The 6,000-nt window shown below is 41.8% G+C and overlaps 1 long non-coding RNA gene across 2 annotated transcripts in view; it reads left to right on the forward strand.

Annotated features, from left to right (window-relative positions):
* Positions 1-2,038, forward strand: part of LOC147999751 (uncharacterized) — a 50,631-nt gene extending 48,593 nt beyond the window's left edge. Inside the window, exon 4 of one of the 2 annotated variants that reach the window (XR_015642927.1) lies at positions 837-2,038. This is a non-coding gene — a long non-coding RNA (uncharacterized LOC147999751). The remainder of the gene's footprint in view (positions 1-836) is intronic. The other variant, XR_015642926.1, reaches the window with a different exon arrangement.
* The last annotated feature ends 3,962 nt before the right edge of the window (positions 2,039-6,000 follow it).

The following is a 6,000-nucleotide window of genomic DNA, read 5'->3' on the forward strand; positions in this document are numbered from 1 at the left end:
TGTGATGAAAACTGGGGCCAAGCAGAGAGAGGAGGAGGAGCATGGCGGAAGCCTTGTTGTTGGGTTAGTTGGTCTGATGTTTTCTAGTTGAGGTTTGGTTTAATAGACCATTGCCTGGTTCACTGCAGCAGTACTGGGCACCCAGGGCAGCAGTTGGAGCAGCTGCCAACACCACCTGAGCCACAGGAACAACGGCAGGGGAAGTGCAGATGTGCAGGAAGTCCCCTGGGTCAGAGCCAGGTTAGTTGAGATCACATTGTTCTTGTACACCTCTTGGGAGGCTCCACCTTCCTAGGGCAGCACTGAGATCAAGCACACCCAATATTCCTCCCATGCCTAGTACCACCACCATTGTGCTGCCCTTCGTCTGGATTTTGGGCCCTTTTCATATGCCTCTCTTTTATCTTTATAAAAAGATTTGAGGGACATGTTGTTTCCTCCACATTCTCTGTAAGATTAACCTTTGAACATCATCTCAGAGCCAGGAAGTGACAAAAAGTCTCTGCTGTCATCTTCTCCTTAAAAAGACAGCCTAGGGTCCTTGGCAGACTTTTTAAGAGTTGTTGATGACACATTCCTGGGTGACCGGATGTACTTACTCTCTGAGGATGCAGGGTCTTAACTTAGGCAGCGAGGCTCATGGCAACCATTGCTCTATGTAGCTGACCTTTTGCTCTTGCCATACTCTCCCAATTGCAGCAGCAGCTCTAGACTTCCTTTCAGAAGTTTTGTGCCACGTTGCACTGTTAAAAACAGAATTACCGACCCTCCCTCCTTTTCCTCCAAGATCTGTTTCAAATGTCCTTTCTTCTAAAAGAGATTTTCTTTCTTTGCAGGTAATATAAATTGCTCCTTCCTTAGTGCCTCGTGGTCTTCGATTTGAGTCTGCAGCGCCCTTCCACTGCAGCAGAGGCATCTCTGTAACTCCACGCCGAAGGCAGTACTTGGCACAGTAGAAGCCCCTAGTGTCAGCTGAGCCGAGGAAATCATCTGCTGGAGTCAGTGTAGATAGACTCATTGTGACATTATTACCTTAACCCTGAAACGCCGACAAAGAGGATATTGCCACCCTCGTGACTGCACGCCCACATTTTCTGCTGCTGAGAGATGGAAGAGAGTACAGATATTTTTCTCTCCCCATTTTAGTGCGTGTGAACAATTATGTGGTGTGTGTATATGTGCACATGTGTGTGCACCCTGTAGATATCTAAAGTCATATGGTGTGTTTTTCCTAAATTGCTTCTCCTTTTTTACTTTTTAAATTAGCATCATCTCTCACTATCATTCTGCTGGCCTGGTTGGCCAAGGAGCTTTCAGGCTCCTCCTGTGTCTTTCTCAAGGCTGTGGTCACAGACACAGCATTCCATGCTCTGCTTTTTTTTTTTTTTGTCTCACATGGTTTATAGGAATAATCACAACTCATGTCCTTATGCTCGTGAGGCCACACCTTGCCAATATATACCCAGTGCAACCTACAGACTTCTCTTGAGATGATGACTAGAAGAATTTAGTAAATATATGAGGCGTATGACGAGCTTCTGCCAGGCTTGGTGGTGCATGTCTTTAAGTGAAGCACTCAGGAGGTAGAGGCAGGTGGACTCTCTAAGTTCCAGGCCAGCCTGGTCTACAAAGTGAGTCCAGAAGAGTCAGATCTTCAGAGTCAGAGAAACTCTATCTTGAAAAATCAAAATCAAAACCAAAACTTAAAAAAAATTAGCTTCTGTGATCTCCAAAATATCATTCTTCAAAGAAATAATGCAAACATGCGTGGGTGCCCCTTTTATGTTAATCTTTTGAATCTCAGACTTTGCTCTGTAAGCAGTAGAAGTGAGGTGGCCAACCTCAATACTGAATAAGCAGAGATATAAAATTGTAGAGGCAAATATTATATGGCACATGCTATATTGTTACATGCTACTGTTGGTAACATTGAAAATTCACTTTATGATTTGCTCTTCACAGCTCCAATTCTTACTGAAACTTCAAAGCATAATTCTTACTGACAGGCATGGAAAATAAAAGTACATTATTCACATTTTCCTTTTCTATCTTTGCCTTGTTCTATATATATATATATATATATATATATATATATATATATATATATATATATATATATATATATAAAATATAGCCATGGGCCAACTTTAAAAAAAGAAAAAAAAAGAAAAAGGAGCTGATGATAAACACGCCAAAATCACAACGGAGACACATGACATTCGTACACAACATTACAACGGGTGTTAGTGATAAATCTGTGCTAAGAGCTCACTCAACCCAGATGTCAGAGAGGACAACTGAGGGCCATGATAAATCTGTGCTAAGAGCTCACTCAACCCAGATGTCAGAGAGGACAACTGAGGGCCATGATAAATCTGTGCTAAGAGCTCACTCAACCCAGATGTCAGAGAGGACAACTGAGGGTCATGTGGAATTACCCACAAAGTCTCGGGTCCTGCTCCTTTCCCTCCACTTTCAAACTCACAGTCAAATGAATAAGGGGATCTCCAGCTTAGAGTCAATCTTTTGTTTCTCTTCTCCTGACAAGCACTTCGATCATAAAGTGGAAAATGAATATTAGTGTCTCACAGCTATTGTTGGAGCCTGAGTTGTCCTCATCTGCAAGTAGATCATAGTTATAAACTTTTATCTGCCAGTCTCTTCACCCATGGGACCAGAAGAATACAGAGTATCCTGAGCTATCTAGGAAGGCTCAGTGTGGCCAACAGGATTCTTACAAGCAGAAGTGGGACTATCAGCAGAGAATGTGAATGGCATCTAAAAGCCAGGATTGGGGCAGGAGCGTAGCTCAATGGGCAAAGTCCTTGCTGTGTAAACGAACAAGAGGACTGAAGTTCAGCTCCCCACATCCATGCTGAAAGCTGGGTTTAGCAGCCCTGGTGGGGGTGGGCAGGGACAGGAGATCACTGGGGCTCCTGGACAGCCACTCTCTTCTGTAGATCAGATCGGTGGTCTCCAGATTCAGTGAGAGACACATCTGAGAAAATAGGGTGGATAATGATCAAGAAGACAATTGATGTTGGATTTTTGCCTACACACACAGACACACACACACACACACACACACACACACAGAGAGAGAGAGAGAGAGAGAGAGACATGAACATATGCAAGCACTCACCACACATACATATATACACAACAACAAACAAATAAAAAATATCAATTATTCTCTAGAACCATAAACCTATGATAACTTGGCTTTCAGAAGCTTCTTTTACAGTTCTGACTTCCAGAACTATACAACAATGAATTGTGTCGGTTTAAACTGCTACCTTTATGGTATGCTGTTATAGCAGCAATAAGAAATCTACAGTGTCAAGGAATTTTCAGTTGGGGAAAGCAAATATCATTTCACCTTACTCTATGATAGCATATATAAGTTGTTAGCCTCAGGGATAGTATTGGACAACATATAACCTAGTATACTCACAGATTCTGAGGCCATGGACACTGGGAGTGGTCAGTAGTGCTGGGGTTGTTTTGCTACCAAGTGTCCTTAGTCACTTGGACTTCAAAGTATTATTTCTCCTGTTCAACAGTTTCCCTGAGTATTAATTAATACATAAATACTATAATAATGGCTCAGGAAATAAGGTTATTATGTGAAAATGCATTATATTTATGTATACTAGAACACACAATCAAACTTTAGCATATTGTGTTGGGGTCCAGGAGTCACCCCATAAACCACATGAACACCGATCTCAGTCAGACTGGGATGTTTTGTTGAATGCATACCCTAAGAGTGGTCAATCAGCACTATTGCTCAGAATTCTGGGGCTGAGGCTATAACCCTGAATATTTTTTCTGTGTCAGCTTATAAAGGCTAAAACTGCAGAAACCACAATGAGCTCAGAAGCTGGTGTTGGAAGTGCTGACTGGTGGTCAGCCCTTACTGACTCAAGCCATTTTAGACAGTTCATATTGATCTTTAATTTGATCAGTCCTATGTGGGTGGGTCCTGCTAAGACTGAACCCCCAGTGAACTAGACTGGTGGGGGGGAGGGTGGCAATGGGGGGAGGGTTGGGAGGGGAACACCTATAAGGAAGGGGAGGGGGGAGGGGGATGTTTGCCCGGATACCGGGAAAGGGAATAACACTCGAAATGTATATAAGAAATACTCAAGTTAATAATAATAAAAAAAAAAAGGAGCACAGAGAACGTAACAAGGGTATGTGGTCAGCATGACCCTTTTCTCAGTCAAGTTATTTTTCTGTGTCAATGACTGGCATGCATGTTTCAGCAACAGTATGAAATAGCTGATGGGCATGAAACAAAATGGCTACAGATATGCTAGGGGAGAAAGACCACAGCAATTACCATTTGACTAAACATATGTATATTCAACCCCAGCACTAGGAAAAATCTGTCTTGTAAACTATAATGCAGTGCTGAGAGAAAAATAAGAAACATTTTGAAACAACAGAAAAATATACTATGTTCATGGATTAGAAGACCAAATGTTGTTAAGGGTAATCTTCCCAGACTGATTTGATGAAATTTTAATTCATCAAATTTAATTCATGAAATTTAATTCATCAAAAAGAATACAAGCACAGTATTTTGTTTTTCTTTTAGAATTGATTGACATTTCGATTCGTACAGGATTTTCAACACAGAAAAATTGAAAGAACCACAGATCATGTTCTTAACGATAGTTGTTGTATTAATGTGTCAGCATCAAACAGGGATGATGAGCTTTCCTTGTGAGGATCAGAATTATCAGAATCATCACATGTCACTCCCTGTGTCAATTACATGTGACTCTCACGGGGACACAACTTTATGTCATAGACATTATATTCAATTTTTTAATCATTCACAATGTATTATCAAAATCACTAGGAACATTGAGTGACCAGTACCAGAGAAATTACAGAGGGTATGGGGTCCTGACTGATAATGACCAGGGTGTGGTTTTCTTTAGGGAACAGGTCTACTGAAAACAAGGAGTAGAAGTAACTTAATACATTCTGACATATTGGATGCACCATGGTGACTCTGCTATTGATCACACTTTGCATGCGCTGTATTGTAGGATATAACAGTAGGTGATACTCACTCCCCATGTGTTATCGAATAGCTGGACTTAGCCTCTTTCTCCTCTGCTTTGTCAGAGGTTGGAGTCTCCTTTGAATTTTTATTTTCTCCAGGTGGATCTTTAGATTCTTGGATGACTGCCAAAGGTTTTCTTGTTTGTTTGTTTCTTGTTTTGTTTTCTTCTTCCCCTTTTTTCTTTGCACATACATTTATTTATTTATTTATTCATTCACTCATTCATTCATTTATTTATGTCAGCTAAAGAGTTATCCTTTCCCACTTGTTTGCCTTTGATTTTAGTTTTACAGGAGAGTTTAGTGAGTAGCCCTGCCCATCTGTGCCTGGGTCCCTTCTTTGCCTCCCCTTCCACTAAGCTCTCCTTGTCTTTGAGTATCTTGGGAACCCTAGCAGCAGCAGGAGGGCCTGGGTTCTTCAGAGCTGTCATTGTACTGTTCTGGCTGCTGCCTCAGGGAGATCTCTTTTAGAAACGGTCAAGCCAGTTTGAGGATGTAGAAAACACTCAAAGTGAGACGCACACGGTGAGTTGCGGTTAAGATCAATATAATGCAGGTTACAGGTGAGCTTCTCCTATGTTCCAGTTGGGTAGTAAGGTAACAATGGCCAAATGAAGCAGTGAGATCTGCCTGTGTTCAAATCCCAGCTCTGCCCTTCCAACTCCACTCCCGCAGTAACTATCACAATAGTTAATCAGAATCTTCTGGGGAAAGGCAAGAAAGGGATGAAGGCAGGGAGCTTGGGTGTAACAGGCCCTCTGCCCAGCCACTTGGGCAAAGAAACACCCCGATGAATGGCTAGTAGTTTACATTAATGCATCTGGCAGGAGCATTTGAGGACTTTATATGTGTCCAGCAGAGTGAATTAGCTTGCTCAAGACCACAAAGGTGTCCAAATGAGTGTCACTTATCTGACCAGGT

The sequence above is a fragment of the Rattus norvegicus genome, chromosome 18, assembly GCF_021556685.1.
Source record: "Rattus norvegicus strain SHRSP/BbbUtx chromosome 18, alternate assembly SHRSP_T2T, whole genome shotgun sequence".
In the NCBI taxonomy this organism is placed as follows: domain Eukaryota; kingdom Metazoa; phylum Chordata; class Mammalia; order Rodentia; family Muridae; genus Rattus; species Rattus norvegicus.